The sequence below is a fragment of the Chelonia mydas genome, chromosome 2 (assembly GCF_015237465.2).
Source record: "Chelonia mydas isolate rCheMyd1 chromosome 2, rCheMyd1.pri.v2, whole genome shotgun sequence".
In the NCBI taxonomy this organism is placed as follows: Eukaryota; Metazoa; Chordata; order Testudines; family Cheloniidae; genus Chelonia; species Chelonia mydas.
Window position 1 is genome coordinate 15474812 of NC_057850.1, and position 21588 is coordinate 15496399.

Below are 21588 nucleotides of genomic sequence, written 5' to 3' on the forward strand. Positions count from 1 at the left end.
TCAGAGCCTGGATCAGCTGACTCGGGCTTGCAGGGCTTGGGCTGCAGGGCTAAAAATTGCAGTGTAGACATTCAGGCTCAGGCTGGAACCCAAGCTTTGAGACCCTCCCCGCTCACTTCGCTGTCTTGAAGTATGGTGCATGTAATAATGTTTAGCGCCATTTGCATGATCAGGAAGTATTCAGTGTTAGAGCTGGCCACGTTTTTTTTTTTCAAATTAAATGTTTTCATTTTTAAAAAAAACATGGTTTTTCATAAAAAGGTATCAAGATGTTTTTGCAAAAATTTCATTCTTTTAAAATATTTTTTCCAAGTTTGTCAATATTTGTCATTTCCAGAAAACCCAGTTTTCCGTAAATTTAAAAATTTCTATAACCACCTCATTCTGATAACATTTTCTATAGCAATTTGTGGGAGGGCGGAATGAAATAAATTAGTGAATTAAATGGATCCACTTTGAATCCTTGGTAAATGAAAACAATCCCAAAACTTTGAACATTTTTATTAAACTAGTTTTACATTTTTTGTCTGGCTCTCTTTAATGTGTTTTTAATAGAATCTCTGCTAACACAAAACAATGACAGATTAACATTTGGGAGAAAGCGATATTTACAGACAATTTAATGTGCTCAAAAGGTCATACTGGATGCTGATAGCAGGCACATATATTGTTTAGCACAAACTGACATTAGAAGGCAGATGAATTCTTTATGATTCACTCGTAAGCAAATGTCTCATGTAGGCAGTAACCATATTATGCAACAGTGAACATTGCTACATAAGAAGGGGATAAATTATAATTTAAGGGAATGGGGTTATTCAAATGCTTGGTCTCTTTTTCTGAGAAGGACATGACCTCACCGTGCCCAACAGATGGGAAGGTGTGAGATGGATGATAGACATAGTTCACTGTATTGTAAATCCTGGTGATCTTGCAATATTTGTCACATTCAATTCAGTGTTAAGACTAGCAATTTATTTTTGATTGCTTAAAGTTTACCATGTAGTCTGTTGGTGATTGTGTTCTTGGGGCCTGTGTGGGAGTGGGGACCAGAAGCCTGCTAGCTGAGTGTGCATTAGCAACCTCTAGCCTCCTGTCCTTTGATCCTTCATCACCCTTGATCATCCTCAATCACGCTTCCCCGTTTGTTAATGAAGGGGCAGGACTTACCTAGCAAAGAAGGGCTTAAGAGCCAGACTCTAAGCATGCAAGGGGAGCTAGCGAAGAGGGGGCAGCAAACAGGGGAGTTTGTAGGAGGGAGAAAGAATAAAATCAGCATGGTTCAGAAAGGTCAATGTTGCTCCGAGCTCCTCCACTTGTACCTGCATCCAGACAGAACTGGACCGTGGATGCCTCTGCCCAGGTCCTGGTGTGGATTTGCAGAGACTGTGACCTGCATTTCCCTGTCACAGAAAGCCAGACTGTGGAGAAAGGGGCGACTGGTAGAATCTCTCAGGAAGCCGATGGGCAGGGCCATCCCTAGGGGGTGTGGCAGGGACATAGGTGACGAGTTTCTAATTCGCCGGGGGGGCTCCCCCCTCTTGGCTCCACCCAGCCCCGTCCCCACTCTACCCCTTCCCCAAGGCCCCACCTCCACCCTGCTTCTTCCCACCCCTGTTCTGCCCCAGCCCTGCCTCTTCCTGCCCCGCCTGTTCCTCGCCCAGTTCTGCCTCCTCCCTCTAGGACGCTGTGCCCTTGCTCCTCTCTCTTTCCCCCAGCGCCTCCCGATGCCGCAGGTGAAACATCTAATCTGCACTAGGCGCTGAGAGGGAGAGGGAGGCGCTGATCGGTGGGGCCCGCTGGTGGGCAGGAGGCACTGGGGGAAGAGGGAGGTTCTGGTAGGGGGGCTCCTCCTTGCCCCCCCCCCACCACATGCCCACCTGCAGGCCTGCCGCTCAGCTCCCCATTTGCCTTCTCACCCCGCCCACCCCCCCCCCCTGCGGAGCCCCCCAAAGCATGGGACCTGGGCTGGTTGCCCCAATTCACCATACCCTAGGGATGGCTCTGCCAATGGGAGAGCTACAGAAGGATGTGGCTAGGCTGAGAAGCATCCATGCACACAAGGAATTAATTGAAAATCTGCATATGGAGACTGCCACTGTTGAGGAAGCTGGAGAAGAGTCCAGTAGCAGCACCAGTGGGAGGAAATGGCTCCTTCACAAGGTGGAAGCCAGCTGCTGGCTACTGGCAGTAGGCAGTGCTCCACCCCTGCTCCAAGCCCACCATCCATAGAGATTAAAAAAAACAGTATTGTGGCTCTGGAAATGAGGGGTGAGGAATCTCCCCCGAAGGCAAAGGAAGAGAAGCCATGTACCCCCAATGCTCGGAGGATTGCAGCCACCACTCCCAAGAGAAAAAAAGGGGGTGTTGGTGGTGGTGGTCAGTGACTCCCTTCTAAGCAGGATGGAGGCACCCATCTGCCAGCCTAACCTGGCATTCTGGGAGGTGTGCTGTCTGCCATGGGCCTGTATCTGAAACATTATGGAAGGATGGCAGAGGATCATCCACCCCTCTGACTACTACTCCATGATACTGCAGCTATGAACCTGATGATATCAGAAGTGATTAAAGGGCTCTAGGAATACGGATGAGGGAGTTGGGGGTGCAGGTAGTACTCTCAATGATCCCTCTGGTCAAGGGTGGGGGCCCAGGTAGAGATAGACACATTCTGGAGGAGAATGCATGGCTGGGATAATTCAAAACTGGAATATTGGTATAGAAGGCTTCAGTTTGTTGAGGAAGGACAGGCAGGGAAAAGAGGGAGGAAGTGTTGCCTTGTATATCAAAGATATATACACTTGCACTAAGGTCAAGATAGGAGTGGGAGGTAGACCTGTTGAAAGTCTCTGGGTAAGGATAAAAGGGGTAAAAAACCAAGGGTGATGTTATGGGAGGCGGTTTACAATAGATTATCTAATCATGAAGAAGAGGTGGGTGAGGTTTTTTAAAAAAAAACTCTCAAAATCATTCAAAGCACAGGACTTGGTGATGATGAGGGACTTCAACTACCCAGACATCTGTTAGGAAAATAATACAGCAGGGCACAGATTATGCAACAAGTTCTAGGAATGCACTGGAGACAACTTTTGATTACAATAGGTGAAGAAAGCAATTAGGAGAGAGGCTGGTCTAGATTTGATTCTGACAAATAAGGAGGAACTGGTTGAGAATTTCAAAGTGGAAAGCAGCTTGAGTGAAAGTGGTCATGAAATGAGTTCATGATTCTATGGACTGGTAGGGTGCATAACAGCAGAATAAAGACAATGGACTTCAAGAAGGCAGACTTTAGCAAACTCAGAGAATTGTTGGGTAAGATCCATGGGAAGCAAGTCTAAGGGAAAAAAGAATTCAGGAGAGTTGGCAGTTTTATTTAAAAAGACATTACTAAGGGCACAAACTATCCCAATACATAGGAAAGATGGTAAGAGGCCACCCTGGTTTAAACAACAGATCCTCAATGACCTGAAACTGGAAAAAAATAATCATACAAAAAGTGGGAACTAGGTCAAATTATGAAGGATGCATGTAAAAAACAACACAAGCATGCAGGGACAACATTGGAAAGGCCAAGGCACAAAACAAGATTAAAATAGATAGGGACAAAAAAGGGTAACAAGAAAACATTTTACAAATACATTAGAAGCAAGAGGAAGACCAAGGACAGAGTAAGCCCATTACTCAATGAGGAGGGAAAGACAATAACAGAAAATGCAGCAATGGCCGAAGTGTTAAATGCCTTTTTTGTTTCAGTTTTCACCAAAAGGGTTAGCAGTGATCGGACAACAAACATAATGAACAACAGTGTAAATGGAATAGGATCTGAGGCTTAAATAGTGAAAGAACAACCTGTCAACCCTCAAAGTAATAACTGGAAATTCTTAGGTAATCAATATAATTAATACATCGATCAGGCTTCGGTTAAGAATTAGTTAGCAGTTGCGCCGCTGTAGCGCTTAGTGAAGACGCTACCGTACCAACAGGAGAGCTTCTCTTGTCATTGTAAGTACTCCTCCTCCCCAAGAGATGGTAGCTATGTCGATGGGAGAAGCCCTCCCGTTGACATAGCACTGTCTACACCAGGAGTTCCGTCGGTATAACTTCATCGCTCAGGGGTACGAATTTTCCACTCTCCTGAGCAATGTAGTTATATAGACATAGGTTCATAGTGTAGACCAGGGCTTAGACAAGTTAGATGTCTCCAAGTCAGCAGGCCCTGGTGAAATGCATCCTAGAATACTTAAGGAACTGACTGATCTCTGAGCCATTAGCAATTATCTCATGGAAGATGGAAGAGATCCCAGAGGACTGGAAAAGGGCACATATTGTACCTATCTATAAAAAAGGGATTAAAGACAACCCAGGAAATTATAGACCAGTCATCTTAACTTCAATACCTGGAAACATAATGGAGCAAATAATTAAACCATTAATTTGTAAGCACTTAGAAGATAATAAGGTGGTAAGTCACATTCAACATGGATTTGTCAAGAACAAATCATGTCAAAGCAACCTAATATCCCTCTTTGACAGGGTAACAAGACATGTGGGTGGGGGGAAGGAGTAGATGTGATATATCTCAACTTTAGTAAGGCTTTTGATACTGTCTCACATGACCTTCCCATAATTAAATGAGGGAAATATGACCTAGCTGAACCTACTACAAAGTGGGTGCCCAACTGGTTGAAAAACCGTACTCAGAATATTTATCCATGGTTCACAGTCAAGCTGGAAGAATATATTGAGTGTGGTCCTGCAGAGACATTTCCTGGGTCAAGTTCTATTCAATATCTCCATAAATGATTTGGATACTGGCATAGAGAGTACACTTATAAAGTTTGTGGACATTACCAAGCTGGGAGGGGTTGCAAGCACTTTGGAGGATAAGAATTCAAAATGATCTTGACAAACTAGAGAACTGGTCTGAAGTAAATTGATTTAAATTCAATAAGGACTAATGCAAAGTATTACACTTAGGAAGGAATAATCAGTTGCACTAATACAAGATGGGAAATGACTGCCTAGGAAGGAGTACTGCAGAAAAGGATCTGTGGGGGGTATAGTGGATCACAAACTAACTATGAGTCAACAATATCATACTGTTGCAAAAAAAAAAGCGAACATCATTCTGAGCTGCATTAGCAGGAGTGTTATAAGTAAGACACAAGAACTGATCCTTTCACTCTACTCAGCACTGATAAGGCCTCAACTGGAGGACTGTGTCTAGTTCTGGCCACCACACTTTGAGACAGATGTGGACAAATTGGAGAAAATCCGCAGGTGAGCAAAAACGTTATTAAAGGTCTAGAAAAAATGACCTACAAGGAAATATTGAAAAAAATAGGTTTGTTTAGTGTGGAGAAGAGAAGATAGAGGGGGGATGTGATAACAGTCTTCAGGTATGTAAAAGGTCCTTATAAAGAGAAGAGTGATAAATTGTTCTCTTTATCAGCTGATGACAGGACAAGAAGTAATGGGCTTAAATTGTAGCAAAGGAGATTTAGGTTAGATATTAGGAATAATTTCCTTACGGTTAGGGTAGTTAAGCACTGGAACAAATTACCTATGGTGGTTGTAGAATCTCCATCATTTTTAAGAACAAGTTAGACAAACACGTGTCAGGGATGGTCTAGATAATACTTAGTCCTGCCTCTGTCCAGGGGACTGGACTAGATGACCTATTGATGTCCCTTTCAGTCCTACAATTCTATGATTCTATTATAATTCTTACTTTAAATGGTCAAAATAGCCTTTGGCCTATAGGAAGGTGCCGAGGATTAAGAACTAGTGGTTGTGAGTTCTAAACTCACTTGTTTGCAAGTTATTAGGTTATATACAGGCGCCACTAGATTAAATCATGGGTGTAAACAGCTAGGGATGGGGGGGATTTAGTGCCTTCCGCCCAAAATAGAGAGAGCTTGCATTAATAAATAAAGGAAATACTGAGTTTGGAACAGAAGCTCATTTATCTCATTTTATTAAATGTGGACAAATTTAATTATGGTACAAAACTACTCACTGAAGTGAGATTTGACAGGCATTACTTTTTAACTCTAGCTACCCACCCCCCACAAAATAAAAATAATTTGTCTATGCCCCCAGGAAATTCTATGGCCTGTGCCACTCAGAAGCTCAAAGCAGATCTTCATAATGATCACTTCTGGCCTTAATCATCCATGCATTTTTGTCTTAAGCACATGTGTGTTTAACTAGCTTTTACTTTGTGTTTTCTTTCTGTAAAAAAAATGGCAATAAAAACTTATTTCACTGAAATCATCTGCCTCCAACCTTCTGTTGAGGGTTCACCTCTTGGGATAGATTGATGAATGAGCTTCCTTCTCTATATCAATCTGGGTTTTTATATTAGCACCTATTTCCTTAGTAGCTGAGCCATATCAGCTGAGGCTGACCACACCCATCCTCCAATGCAGGTGGCATGATTTAGGCTTGGTCTCCAGTTAAAATTTAGGTTGACATAGCTACTCAGCTGAGGGGTGTGAAAACCCACACACCGGAGTGCTGTAGCTATGCCGACCTAGCCCCCGGTGCAGACACAGCCAGGTCAATGGACGAATGCTTCTGTCAACCTGGGTACTATAACTCGGGGAGGTGGTGTTCCTGTAGCAATGGAAAAACCCCTTCCGTCACTGCAGGCTGTGTCTACATTCCAGGATTATGCCAGCATAGGATTATAGCCACCGTAGTGTAGACATGGCCGTATACCAGTGAGGATTGTCTGGTTTTCCCCTCCATCAGCAGTCGGTTGGATAGGGACAGGGAGACACCCACTCTCCAAATATATCTGAGGAGTGGCTTGGCCATAGTGGTTCTCTACTGGGCCCTTTGGGTCATGTTCATTTATTGCACCAATGAACAAAATCTGTTACAATTTCCCCCACCCCCCGTATTTAATCAATATGTATTCAACTGTCTAGCATATGGAGCTCTTGCTCTCAGTCCAGTGCTTAGCAGACACACCTGACCACATCAAAGAAACCATGGGAGTCTCACAGAGAGGCCAAGATGACCGAGTTACCTCTTCCTTTTAGGAGAGAGGATTCTTCCAGGCCAGGGTTGCTTGTATTGCTGCTGTCTGCACTGTGCTCTTTCTGTGAATAGAAAGAGGATTTCAATCTGCAGGGCTGTCATGCTTGCCCCTTTTTTAAATACTAAATTCAGACTTTTTTTTTAAAGAAAAGAAAAAGAAATTACGATGGAGCCAGTTGCACTCAAATTGCCACAATCTGTTTCCAGCTGTTAACAATGAGCATATTAAATCATGTCTCAAACAGGCAAGAAATGCCACAAAAGGGCAGACTACAGTTTTAAATTGTAAATTAAAAGGAAAACTGGACAGACATTTCTTTTAAGGGAGAGCAATTGTTTATTAGAACACTGGAGAGAACAGAGGAGGGACAATGTCTCCCTGCTCCCTTCTTATCTGGATTACTTTGCAGTCGGTTTAGGGTTTTTACTGTGTCTGTTGCCAGCCTGTGTGCCATAGTAAATTACGTAATTTTTGCCTATACACCAGTCATAATTCAATCTGTCAGTCTCCCCACCATGCCTGCCAGCACACAGAGTGTGCAGAGTGTGTAACATGGAGGGCTACTTCTCTACATACATTCAATGAGAATGCCTTTGTTATCCAAAGGTATGGGGCATGCAGTACGTAATGTGTGTGTATATGGGAATGGACATGTGTATATAACAGAGGAATGTTGTCTTACATCCATTGCTGTGGATGTTTCTATTTGAGAGAGGTCCCAACTATGGCTGATCGTACATTGTTTGATGGCACAGTCTCCTGTCAGAAATTGCAGATTTGCTAACAACAAAAAGTTTCATAGGCACATGTCAATTTTGGCATTTTTTTCAAGGGAAAAGGTGAAAATGAATCTTCCCATCTTTCTCATTTCACTTCAGTAATGCCATGGCATTTTGTTTCACCTTCCTCATTTCAATTCATTTCCTTTCAATTTTTATATTAAAATGTTTATATGACAGTTGTGCATTATATTTAATGATGTAGGTAACATATATCATGTGATATTATAATGACCGCATGCAAATGAAACCTTTTGACTGTATTGAAATGAAATAGTTGGATGGTCCCAAATCAAAAAAGTTTGGAATTTTCATTTTGTGGGAAATTTCAAAATTTTGGCTTTTTGTTCCAGTCTGGAACAACAACGGCAAATCTAAATGTTGGAACAGATTTTCCATTTTCCAGCCCTCTCTAATCCCAATCAAAATCTTGCATTCAAATACTCCAAAAATGTGGAAAAGTTGTCTCTGAGGAGCAACCAGCTGCAACTCTCATCCCCTCCTACTGTCAGGGTACCCGAAGCTGGCAAGGGGGGTTGCTACCTTCACCCCCCTCCCTTAAAGAGTCAGTGTTAGTTCTTTAAGGAAGGGAATTTTACTATATGTCTGTACAGTGCCAAGCACAATGTGGCCCTCACCTGGTTGGGGTCTCTAGGGGGACAACTATATAAATAAGTGATATAAATAAGTCTTCCCTGTGTACATGAATGACAGCAGCATTGTCTAGAGTGATATGACCCACAGCCACCTTTTCAGTCTATATCAAGTGTCAGTCCAGCACGCACTCCCTGTGAATGTGGCATTGGAGGGGATACAGCTGTCTAAAGCTGACATTTATGTGATACTATGGTACAAATTGGTGTCTGGCCTTAAGTGGGTGAATAGGAGACAGTGTAATCTCCTACTTGTTGAGAGTGTTGGGGGGGGGGGGGAGGTTGAGGGGGTGATCCTCAAACCCAGACCCACTAGGGTGCTAAGCAAGAGCATTACATGCTATGCCTAGGGCCCTACCAAATTCACTGTCTATTTTGGTCAATTTCACAGTCATTGGATTTTAAAAATCATGATTTCAGCTATTTAAATCTGAAATGTCATGGTGTTGTAACTGGAGGAGTGCTGACCCAAAAAGGAGTTTGGGGCGGGGAGGGGTCACAGTACTTCCACCCTTACTTCTGTGCTGAGGCTGGCGGCAGCACTGCCTTCAGAGCTGGGCAGCTGGAGAGCGGCGGGAGCCCAGCTCCGAAGGCAGAGCCACCACCAGCAGCAGCGCAGAAGGAAGGGTGGCCTGGTATGGTATCGCCAGCCTTCCTTCCGCACTGCTGCTGGCAGGGCGCTGCCTTCAGAGCTGGGCATCCAGCCAACAGCTGCCGCTCTCCAGCCGTCCAGCTCCAAAGGCAGCGCAGAAGTAAGAGCGGCAATACGGCAACCTCCCTAAAATAATCTTGCCACCCCTCCCCGCCCTCCCGCCATAACTCCCTTTTGGGTCAAGACCCCCAGTATGAGAAACGCTGGTCTCCCCCATGAAATCTGTATAGTCTAGAGTAAAAGTACGCAAAAGACCAGATTTCACAGAGGGAGACCAGATTTCACAATCCGTGACGCATTTTTTCGTGGCCATGAATTTGGTAGGGCCCTAGGTATGCCACTACACTGCAAGGCCAGATAAGGAAAGTGCCCCCTCAAACAGGGGCTACACCTGCAACTCAGTAGGATCGGCTGGCTAGCAACAGACTGCTGATTGGTCACCTCTTCGAATAAAAGTTCCTGTTCCTGCCACACTCCTGGTCTGAGCAGCTACTTATTGGGCTGGTTGCTGATCATCAGACCCCTAAGACCAAGTCCCTGCCTTCTTGTATTGTTCCAGCCCCCTCCTGCTAACTCTGGTTTGACCCTTGGTGTGGCTTCTAACTCTGACCCCGACTCTGGTTTGATCCTTGGTGTGACTCCTGACCACCACCATGATTCCACTCTGGGCTCTGACCATTAGATGAGACTGCCCATGTGTGGGCCCTGACAGGTGGTGGATGGAGTACAAACTGAGAGTTGGTATGATCTGGGGCCCTATGTTGGAAGGAAATGTAAGAGCGAGTCCTCCAGTTTACAGGTGGGAGGCTGGCTTGCTGTCCAGAAGCCAATATTTAGAGACCTCTCTGGGATAGCAGGGGTTTGTCTGTCTATCATTCCAATCAAATCTCCAAATTTACAATGTCTCCTGGGTGTGGTGAATGTATGTGACCATTAAATGGGAGCAGAGGATGATGTTGGTGTAGGAACTTCATATTTCATAGAAATGTAGTACTGGAAAGGACTGTGAGATGTCATCTCGTCTTGCCCCCTGTGCTGAGGCAGGACCAAGTAAACTTGGACCATTCCTGACAGGGGTTTGTCTGATTTGTTCTTAAAAACCTACAAAGATGGCTTTCTAGCTGGGCTATTGACTACTTCATGTCTGCTTGCCCCTATCTTCCAAGCAAATGGCAGTACAAGACCAGTTGTTAGGGCAGCTCTAAAAAAACATGCCACGAAGAGTCTTGAAGGGAAAGCCAGATGTACATGGAGAAGCAGGAGGTGTGGTGAGACAGTCCCGTCCCTTCAGCCGTGCGCTGAAAAGTTTTGGAGCAGTTGGGACAGTGGGGAAGAATGAGGGCCAGCTGAGGTTGAGCTGAAATGACACAGTTGCATATGGAAGAAAAACTGAAGAAACTGAAGAAAATCAAAGCCACTGGTGCACTTTCATCAGTTAAGAGCTGCCTGCTACAAAACACTGTGACTTCTGCTTGTTGGACTTTCCCCAGGTGCATCTCCACATATGCTTCTTCACTGCAGAGCCTTCTTTGTTAAGCTCACTCTCTGTGCAAGACCCTCTCCTCTGTGCCCAGTTACCATCTGCCCTGGGCTCTCTGTGAATGACATCCCAAGCATGTCCTTCCCGATGAAATGCATGCCCCCCAGGTAAGACTCCAGCCCTATATGTACCTCCAGTCATTCATATTCCTTCCCCTCCTACATACAGGGGGGAGTCCATTTTGCCTAATTAGATGCCTCCCAACTTCAGAACAGAAGTGGAAGGGGACCTGTGCCATGGACTCAGTAAAAAGAAATGGAGTGACTTCTGTTCCTGATAGCCCAGCATAGGACGGCATAGGAGCAGGTAGGCTAGGAAACACTGAAGGCTCAGATCAGAAGATAAGAGGGACAGCAGCAGATAAATTGGCACCTGATGTGGCAGCTAAAATGAGCCAAGTTGCCTGAGAAAATTGAACTGGTTGCTGTCACAAGTGGAAACATTTAAATGTAAGATGTCTTTTCTGTGTGTTTCGTCAAACCCTGATCTCTGGTTCCTACGTGGGGAGGTCAGAATCGCTACTGAGGCAGCGTCCGCAGGAAAGCCTGTGTCTAGGGAGACTGAGAATATAAAACATGCAGAAAAGAAGCTGAGAGGAGGAATTGAACAGAAGGAAAAGTCAATGAAGAGCAAAGGAAGAAAAGAAAAGTTAGCACAAGCAAGGAGAAGGAATGAGAAACTGGCAGGCACTAAAAGGAGGGGGAGAGAGAGAAATTGAATAGAGACAAAGAAAAGGGTCAGAGGAAAGAGGCAGAGAAATTAAATGGAAAGAGATTACAGAAAGGATAATATAAAGGGACAAAGTAGAATGGAGGAGGATGGAATAAAGGTGCAGGAAACAATGGACTAGAGAGGAAAACAAATAAGACCTTGCCCAAACTGGATTTCATAGAAATGTAGGACTGGAAGGGACCTTAACAGGTCATCTAGTCCAGTCCCTTGCACTGAGGCAGGACTATGTGTGATCTAGACCATGCCTGGAAGGTGTTTTTCTATATTTGTATAAATGTCTGTCCCTTCCCAGTAACAATTAATTCTGCAGTTAGGTGGCCTGGATCAAAGCATTAAGCCTGTTACTTCAGCACTGTAGAAGAGCCTGCTTCATCCCCTTGACAATGCCATCAAAGCCCAAGAGACAGTGTGAAAACTGGCACTGCACTTCTGAAGGGAAACCTCAAACAAACCAGCAAACAAGAATTCAAAGGGTAAAAAAAGAATCATTAAGAGACTGCTTTGCTCTCACCTCATATTCATAGAAATATTTTCCCAGAAGGGACATTTACTCAGAATTCTAGTTTCCTTCCTTCTTTCAGACCCGTCTGTTGTTATAACGGTAAGAACACAAAGAAAGCTAATTTGTATATGTTGTTAGTTGGTGTTAGTGACAGGTTTTTATGTATCACAATATTTTTAATTGTTACTGTTGTGGGGTGAATTACTTCAGGATGAGTTACCTCCCTTGCTTTGGTGGCTGAAGTCCATTTGGAAACCTCTCTCCCTGTAATGCATGGTATTTCTGTCCCCTCTCCCACAAAAACCTTGGAATATCAATATCTCAGGCAAGAAAGCCCCTCTACTATATGTACCTGCCAACTATGAAAGACAGGGTGACTTAATGGATGTAGCACTAGATTGGGACTCAGGAGATTTGGGTTTTATTCTTGGCTCTGCCAATGGCTTGCTGGATGACTGGGTAACTCATCTAAGAAATTGATGATACTAGACAGGTATTTCTTTGATGCAATCCTGTTTTTGTTTTGTTTTTGTTTTTCACAAAGAATGTATCAAGTCCTGTTTCCCTGAAGACAGTAGGAACAACTAAAGGAGCAGTTTCCTTGCTCACAATTTCCAAGCCTGCCTTTCCAGTCAGTATTCTGCCTGTCTTGGTTTCCTCCCAGGGCCATGTTCACAGTTTCTCTTGTTGTCTTCTCACTTTCTGTCTGCCTCCTGGACCCTTTCACGCACAGACAGGCAGCTGCAACCGGAACAATTCCCCAGGCCCTGCATTTTGCAGTCCCAGGGAAACCCCTCAGGCCATGTGGCTTAGCTTCTTCAGCCTTACCTTACTGGTCCATACCTTGGGCAATGGCTACTATGGTTTCAGCTATTACTAAGCCAAGGGGCATTTAATTGCTCGCTCATTTAGCCTGAATGAAAGGTGGCTAAGATGCCCATCAGCTTCAGCAAGGTCTGTGATTGCCCATAGATCAGACATGCTTGCCAGCAGACACCAAAACCCTCCAGCACCACGCTCTAATAATGATCACATGTGGTCTGCAGACCCACTGCAGCCCTACTCCCTAACATGCAGCATATGACCCATTCTGGTCCAGTTTCCTCTCCTCAGAATCAGGCCTCCTACCACATCCCAAGCCTTTTTCATAAGCCCTAGTATGGTTTTTTGAAGAGCCATTTACAAACAGCAGTTGGCCAGCCTCTCTTTCTCCAGAGCTAGCTGCTGCTTCCCACAAAGGAACATTGGGATCTATTCCAGGAAACTTGCACCACTTTCTTCTGCTGTAGGCCCGTATTTCCAGTATGAAGAATAGGGAGAAAGAACCAGCAGCAAGAAAAAACTACTCTAACTGAGGGCCAGGAAGGAGGAGGTGCTTCTTGGCAGTGGAGAGATATGCTAGGGTGGCATTCATGACAGAAAGGAGATTTACTCAGGCATTCCTCTCCGTTCCTACATACCTTTCCTCCTACAAAGCACAGCACATCCTCGTGGTCTCACCAAACCTTCATAGAAGTGGATTGTGGTATAAAACTCCATTAAAGTTACAAGCTATCCCTTTAAGAATTGGGGGTTTCCTGGTCCTGCTTGCAGGCTAGAGGGCTTTATAGGGAAGTGTGTGATCTGGTCTGATCTAGCAGCAAGCACTCTGCAAAGAGCCAGCCTGGAGCAAGGTGGACTGAGCTGTGCCTCTCTGTCTAAGGGAACAGCTTGCTTTGTGTCTCTGTTTTTGGTTCTTGTGTTAAAATTCTCAATTTTAAGAAATAAAATAGTGTTATGTTGCAACTGTGCAGAAAGAGAAAAACACAGAATACTCTACCTTCTCTGTTTGTATACCGTGAACATAACATGAGAGAGACCAGGTAGGTAAGGTAATATGTTTTACTGGACCAGCTTCTGTTGGAGGAAGGTAGCAGGTTTCAGAGCTCTTCTTCAGGTCTGGGGAAGAACATCCTTGATTGGGACAGATCCTTGAGCATAATGGATAGCACATGTTGTCGGAGGTCCCTTGAAATGAAGTGGGCAACTGAAGGTTAGACTGTTATACAAAGGGATTTAAAGTGGGCAGTTAAGGGTAGCAGGCGATGTGGTGTGTTACAAATTCTTGTAATGAACCATAAAACCAGTATCCCTGTTAAGACCATGGACATAATATGGTTAGCAGAGGGCTAGGAAGGGCGTGGAAGGATTATTTTGAAGACAGGAAGTGTAAAGGAGGGGAACATCTGAGAAGCATGATTGGGAACACTGCTAAATTGGTTTTCAAGCAATATTTTCACTAAACACTTCTACTTGGTAGGGTGCTTTGGGCCTTTGGCTTCAGTTTCAGCCAATGCACACTTTGTGGTAATGGAAGCAGTCTGAAGTCTGTGACTGGCCCTAATTTTGCTTGACATTTTCCAGGGACTGCTGCTGGCACTAACAGCACCACATGGCTTCCCTGCATTACTGACAGTCAATCTGGTATTGCTCAAAGTGTAGCAAAATACACCGGTCATGGGAAAACTCCAGCTCCAGGGTTTTAAGATTATATAAATTCCCACTTCGTTCCATTTTGCACTTATACAGTTTAAAGGCAAGAGTGTCAGACTTCTGACTTCCTTTAGAGAAATCCACCCGAGAAGTTGTGACGGGTGCCAGTTGGGAAACAATTTCCTCATCCTGAAAAAAGTTATGGGATTCAAAAAAAATTCCCATTCCATCATGGGATGAAACGGAGAGCTTCTGAAAATTTTCACATGTGCGTGCAAGAGAATATTCTACCGCAGTGTAGGCAATAGCCTGCTGGCTCTCACCTCGGATATGAGAGACACAGGTGTGATGGGTTCCCCCTGGGGTGCCACCTGGAACTGGGGTACCACTGAGCCCCCTGACCCATCTGCCTGGGCGCCCTCTTGCACTGTACTGCTGTGATGAGCTACAAAGCCCTTCAGCCTGCACTTTCACCAGCATACATACAGGTAGGGGCACACCCAGCTACAGTTACAGGCAGGCTCTCTGACCAGCCACTGCATGGGAAGGCTAATCCCAGCTCCTCAGGTGCACACCACCTCTGCAGTATAAACCCCAAATTGTACCATCTTGTGCTGCACAGGGAACTGTACAGTGTGAGCTCAGAAAATCGCTCCCTCCCTCAATGTGGAGAGAGATCTGCAACAGCCTTTTGCCCCTGAATTATGATTTTCACACACTTCACTCCAGCTCACTGGTTTAGATAAAGCAAAAGCAAGTTTATTAACTACAAACGATAAATTGTAATCGATTATAAGTGACAGCAAACAGATCAAAGGAGATTACCTAGCAAATAAACAAAAGATGCAAACTAAACTTAATATACTAAATAGATTGGATATGAATAGCAGATTCTCACCTAACAGATGAAACAAGCAGGCTGCAGATTCTTAAGGAGCAAGCTGCACTTGCTTTACAGCTTGGAATCCCCAGGTGTTTCATTCACAGGCTAAAATCCCATTAGCCTGTATCCAGCTCTTCTCCCAATTCAATCTTTGTTCCTCAGGTGTTTCCAGGAGTCTTCTTGTGTGGGGAGTGAAGAACACCAGTTGATGTCACTCCCTGCCTTATATAGCTTTTACATATGGCGGGAACCCTTTGTTCCCAAAGCTTTCCGGTCTGTGGAAAAATACTGATTTTGGATAGATGGAGTCTAGAGACATGCGGTCTCATCACATGTCCTTGTAGAGACATAGCAGCTATCACTCATAGGCTGCTGTCTGTAGTGTTCTCAGGAAGGCTCCCAAGGTGGGAGATAAGCTTCTCCTAAGGCCTATTGTTTTTTCCTAATGGCCCATTGCCCCAAATAGGCCCTTCCCCACCCACTGTCTAGACCAGTGGTCTCCAACCTTTTTAAACACAAGATCACTTTTTGAATTTAAGTGCAACCTAGGATCTACCTCAAAGAAAATGTAGAAATAACAGGAATCACACAAACCCAAACACCCTGGCCTGCCCCCTACTCGGCCCCTTCCCTGAGGCCATGCCCCCTGTCACACCCCTTCTCTGAGGCTCTGCCCTGCTCACTCCATCACGCCTCAACCACCTTCAGTCACTTTCACCAGTCTGGGACAGGGGGTTGGGGTGCGGGAGGAGGTGCGAGCTTTGGGCTGGGGCCAAGGGGTTCAGAGTGTGGGAGGGGCTCTGGGCTGAGCCTGGGGCAGGGGGTTGGGATGTAGAAGGGGTTCAGGGTGCAGGCTCTGGGAGGGAGTTTGGGTGCAGGAAGGGGCTCAGAGCTCGGGCAGCGGGTTTGGGTGCAGGGTGCAGGATCTTGGAGGGGTCTGGGGCAGGGGGTTGGGGTGCAGTAGTGGGTGTGGGGTGCAGGCTCTGGGAGGGGGTTGGGGTGTGGGAGGGGATGCGGTGTGCGGGAGGGGGCTCAGAGCTGGGGCCGGGCATTGGGGAGCAGGAAGAGAAGCAGGGTGCGGACTCTGGGAGGGAATTTGAGTGCAGTGGAGCTCAGGGCTGGGGCAGGGGGTTGGGGTGCAGGATGGGGTTCAGGGCTGGAGCAGAGGTTGGGGTGTGGGAGGGGTTTGGGGTGCAGGCTCCGGCAGCATAGCGGGGCTTAGGCGGCTGTGGGAGTGTAACTGCTCTGGCAGCAGCTCCTGGGAGGAGGGGCAGCTGGCTCCGTTCGCTGCCCCAGTTCACCAGCACCACCCCCGCAGCTCCCATTGGCTGCGGTTCTCCATTCCTGGCTAATGGGAGCTGTGGGGGCAGTGCCTGCAGGCGAGGGCAGTGCATGGAGACCCCCTATTCCCTCTGACTAGGGGTTGCAGGAATGTGCCGGCTGCTTCTGGGAGTCTGTCTTAGCCCTGCTGTGCCACCAGACTGTTAGTGGCCAATCTCCCGGTTTGGCTGCAGGAGGGTTGGCAACCCTAGATTGAGACTGAGATCGACTATCAGAGGCTCCAGGATCAACCCGTTGATTGTGATCTACCGATCGGTGACCACTGATCTAGACTGAAAGTATCTTGTCTAGTGTACCTTACCCAGGTGTAACTACACTTGAAATACAGAGACGTAGTCAATATTCCTAACTTCAGATACAAAAATGATACATTCATAGAAATAGGATAATCATATTCAGCAAATCATAACTTTTCCAATGACATCTCACATGACCCATCTTGCATAAAATGCATCGTTGTTATGCCATAATCATATCATAATAATATCACTGTGAAGAATATGGGGTGCAGTGACATAACAGGTTCAAGTCCCTGCTCTCAGGCAGAGCAGAGATTTGAACCTGGATCTCCCGTATCCTAAGTCTGTACCCTGACCTGACTGCTTGGCTATGTTGGGGCAGGCATCGCTTATGCACACATGGCAAAATTTCGTTTTGTCAACTGAGCATTTTCCAATGAAAAGCTTTTGTCAAAATAATTCAAACCCATCGCTAATAGTGACCCGCCATGCTTCATAGTGTATAGGAGTTTGCTGTTTTAAAGTAGTTATGTCTGATACAGTGTTGTCCAAAATGTTCCCAGCAAACGGTTTGCTAAAGACTGATTGATAGATTTGATAGCATCATTGTCATTATCCCTGGGGAGGTTGCTCCTTCTGAGACCCTCTTCCCTCCCGAGTGCACCCCTTTCAAGTGACAGGCATGTGCCTGCACTGCTCTTTGGGTAAGACCCCATAATCCAAACTACTCCCTGAGTGGGTCTCTGGGTTACACCCCCTGTGATCCCTAGCAGGCCCCATGGGCTTGGCTTCTGGAAGCGTTTCCCTTCGGGAGCCTGTGGACTGTACAGAATGCAGTGACACAGAAGCAGCTTCTTCAAAGCAAAACAAGATTTATTTGCCAAAAGCTGCACAGCATCCCGTGAAATTGACTTAATATAACAGAGACTTATAGACATACTGTCTTACCTGCACTTGGCATTTCCCTTTCTCTGGCCCCTAGATAGATGTGACGTAGGTTTGTCTGCCCTGCACCTATCTTGGGGACCAAGTTGTGGAAATCCTTCTGCAGACCCTGACTCTCAGGGCTTCTCTATACGGCAAGTTACTGCACAGCAAGCCAGGGTGTGAATTTACAGTGCACCAGCTTGCCATGCAATAACTGCTGTGTGGACACTGTCAGATGCCACTGCACAGCTACCTGGTGTGCTGTAGATTCACACCCTGGTTTGCCCCACAGTAACCTGCTGTGCAGACAAGCCCTCTATCAGCCTGCAGCAGCTGGCAGCCCTTTCTGCCTCTCCCTTTCTGCTTCTCCCTTTCTGGAGGGCAGATCTTTTAAAAGATCGTTGTCTTTTGATGTCCAAATCATCTGCCTTAGCAAAACAGTTATGTAACTAGGTTTGGGATTGAGGAATCCTGCTTCCTGGCTATAAACCTGGCTATTGTGTCTGAGTACCTGGATTCTCCTAATCTAGGCCATTGTTTTACCTGTTCTGCTTGTTTTCTCTAACAGCCCCTTTGATCTACCATGTAGCCCATCACAGACAAACACACAAGGGCATGTGCAATATCACACACAATAATATAGATATTTCCCACTTCTCCACATTTCATTCAGCAGTTTCTTGCGTTTGGATTGTATCCAGCTGTACTGCATTCTGGAGAGCTCTTTCGGCACAGTCACACTAAAATCATGGCTGCTGTGAGCCCTCCACAGTTAAATGCTAATCTTTTATGCTAAAGCCACAGGATATGTTCTGCATCACAACAAAAAAGAACAGCTGGTTTACAAAGATTAGGGGAGAAAAGGGAGAGGCACTTCAAAAGGAAGAAGACCCAAATTGACGGAGTAAAACTTTCAAAAGTACCTAAGTGATTTAGCAACCTAAATTCTGTTTTCACAAGTCACTTGGGCATTAGGAGCCTAAGACTTGGTCCTCACATAGTTTTTGTACTGGTAAAATCATTTTGGTTAGGGGTGTGACTTTTTTTACTGATACAGTTATTTCAGTACAACCCTTGGTGTGGACACAGTTAAAGCAGCATAAAGATGTCTTATTGTGGTATGACTTATTCCTTTTTCTGTACAGGAATAAGTTGTCTTGGTATCACTGCATCCACACTAAAGGGATTGTACAGCTTTAACTATACCACTGTAGTGGTTCAACTTTTGTGTGTAGACAAGGCTTCAGTTACTTTCAGACTTAGGCACTTTTCAAAAGTCTACCCTCTGTCTAAAGTTTTTATAAGCAAATAAGAACAGCCATACTGGGTCAGATCAAAGGTCCATCTAGACAAGTATCTTGTCTTCTGACAGTGGCCAATGCCAGGTGCCCCAGAGGGAATGAATAGAACAGGTAATCACCAAGTAATCCATCCCCTGTCACTCATTCCCAGCTTCTGGCATACAGAGGCTAGGGACACCATCGCTGCCCATCCTGGCTAATAACCATTGATAGACCTACCTTCATGAATTTATTTAGTTCTTTTTTTAACTCTGTTATAGTCTTGGTCTTCACAAAATCCTCTGGCAAAGAGTTCCGCAGACTGACTGTGTTGGGTGAAAAAATACTTCCTTTTGTTTGTTTTAAACCTGCTGCCTATTAATTTCATTTGGTTACCCCTAGTTCTTGTGTTATGAGAAGGAGTAAATAACACTTCCTTATCTAATTTCTCCACACCAGTCATGATTTTACAGATCTCTATCGTATCGCCCTTGGTCATCTCTTTTCCGAGCTGAAAAGTCCAAGTCTTATTAATCTCTCCTCATACAGAAGCCGTTCCATACTCCTAATAATTTTTTGTTCCCCTTTTCTGAACATTTTCCAGTTCCAATATACACTTCTACCCCGATATAACGCGACCCGATATAACATGAATTTGGATATAATGCAGGAAAGCAGTGCTCTGGGGGGGCGAGGCTGCACGCTCCAGTGGATCAAAGCAAGTTCAATATAACGCGGTTTCACATATAATGCGGTAAGATTGTCCTCTACCCCGAGGACAGTGTTATATTGGGGTAAAGGTGTATCTTTTTTGAGATCGGGCGACCACATCAGCATGCAGTATTCAGGATGTGGGTGTACCATGGATTTATATAGAGGCAATATGATATTTTCTGTCTCGCTATCTATCCCTTTCCTAATGATTCCCAACATTCTGTTTGCTTTTTTGACTGCCGCTACACACTGAGCGGATGTTTCAGAGAACTATCCACAATGACTCCAAGATCTCTTTCTTGAGTGCTAACAGCTAATTTAGACCCCATCATTTTATATGGAGAGCTGGGATTATATTTTCCAATGTTCATTACTTTGCATTTATCAACATTCAGTTTCATCTGCCATTTTGTTGCTCAGTCACCCAGTTTTGAGAGATCCTTTTGTAGTTCTTTGCAGTCTGCCTGGGACTTAACTACCTTGAGTAATTTTGTATCATCTACAAATTTTGCCATCTCACTGTTTACCCCTTGTCAACGTTCCTTCCCCACTCTGAACTCTAGGGTACAGATGTGGGGACCTGCATGAAAACCTCCCTAAGCTTATTTTTACCAGATTAGGTTAAAACTTCCCCAAGATACAAACTATTTTACCTTTTGCCCTTGGACTATATTGCTGCCACCACCAAACGTCTAACAAATATATAACAGGGAAAGAGCCTGCTTGGAAAAGTCTTTCCCCCCAAAATCCTCCCCAAAACCTACACCTCCTTTCCTGGGGAAAGCTTGATAAAAATCCTCACCAATTTGCACAGGTGAACACAGACCAAAACCCTTGGATCTTAAGAACAATGAAAAAGCAATCAGGTTCTTAAAAGAAGAATTTTAATTGAAGAAAAAGTAAAAGAATCACCTCTGTAAAATCAGGATGATAAATACCTTACAGGGTAATCAGATTCAAAACATAGAGAATCCCTCTAGGCAAAACCTTAAGTTACAAAAAGACACAAAAACAGGAATATACATTTCATTCAGCACAACTTATTTTATCAGCCATTTAAACAAAACAGAATCTAACGCATATCTAACTAGATTGCTTATTAGCCCTTTACAGGAGTTCTGACCTGCATTCCTGCTCTGGTCCCGGCAAAGGCAACACACAGACGGAGAGAAACTTTGTTTCTCCCCCCCTCCAGCTTTGAAAGCATCTTGTCTCCTCATTGGTCATTTCGGTCAGGTGCCAGCGAGGTTATCCTAGCTTCTTAACCCTTTACAGGTGAAAGGGTCTTTCCTCTGGTCAGGAGGGATTTAAAGGTGTTTACCCTTCCCTTTATATTTATGACACCCCTTTTTGCAGATCATTTATGAATATTTTGAATAGGACTAGTCCCAGTACAGACTCCTGGGGGACACCACTATTTACCGCTCTCCATTCTGAAAACTGACTATTTATTCCTACCCTTTTTTTCCTATATTTTAACCAGTTACCAGTCCATGAGAGGACCTTCCCTCTTATCCCATGACAGTTTACTTTGCTTAAGAGCCTTTGGTGAGGGATCTTGTTAAAGGCTTTCTGAAAATCTAAGAACACTATATCCACTGGATCCCCCTTGTCCGCATGCCTGTTGACTGCGTCAAAGAATTCTAGTAGATTGGTGAGGCATGATTTCCCTTTACAAATCCATGTTGACTTTTCCCCAGAAAATTATGTTCATCTATGATCTGACAATTTTGTTCTTTACTATAGTTTCAACCAGTTTGCCCAGTACTGAAGTCAGGTTTACTGGCCTGTAATTACCAGGATCACCTCTGGAACCCATTTTAAAAATT

General features: G+C 44.9%; 1 long non-coding RNA gene across 1 annotated transcript in view; it reads left to right on the forward strand.

Annotated features, from left to right (window-relative positions):
- Positions 1–7557: 7557 nt before the first annotated feature.
- The window catches only part of LOC122464388, a 60678-nt gene continuing 46647 nt past the window's right edge, over positions 7558–21588 (forward strand). The window contains exons 1-2 of the long non-coding RNA XR_006288347.1: positions 7558–7651; positions 11716–11874. This is a non-coding gene — a long non-coding RNA (uncharacterized LOC122464388). The remainder of the gene's footprint in view (positions 7652–11715; positions 11875–21588) is intronic.